Source organism: Acanthisitta chloris, unplaced genomic scaffold (assembly GCF_000695815.1).
Source record: "Acanthisitta chloris isolate BGI_N310 unplaced genomic scaffold, ASM69581v1 scaffold12370, whole genome shotgun sequence".
NCBI lineage: Eukaryota > Metazoa > Chordata > Aves > Passeriformes > Acanthisittidae > Acanthisitta > Acanthisitta chloris.
The window spans coordinates 22,320-22,539 of record NW_008651151.1 but is presented as its reverse complement, the minus strand read 5'-3'; positions in this window follow the sequence as shown (position 1 = coordinate 22,539).

The following is a 220-nucleotide window of genomic DNA, read 5'->3' as shown; positions in this document are numbered from 1 at the left end:
CGCCTGCAGGGGGCGCTGTCCGGGGCGGAGCAGCGCTCGGCCCTGCGCCCCTCTGCCCCTCTCCGCGGCCCCAACGACTGTTCTTACTAAACAAATTAATCGCCTGCAGGGGGCGCTGTCCGGGGCGGAGCAGCGCTCGGCCCTGCGCCCCTCTGCCCCTCTCCGCGGCCCCAACGACTGTTCTTACTAAACAAATTAATGAGTGAGGTGGCAGCGCTGG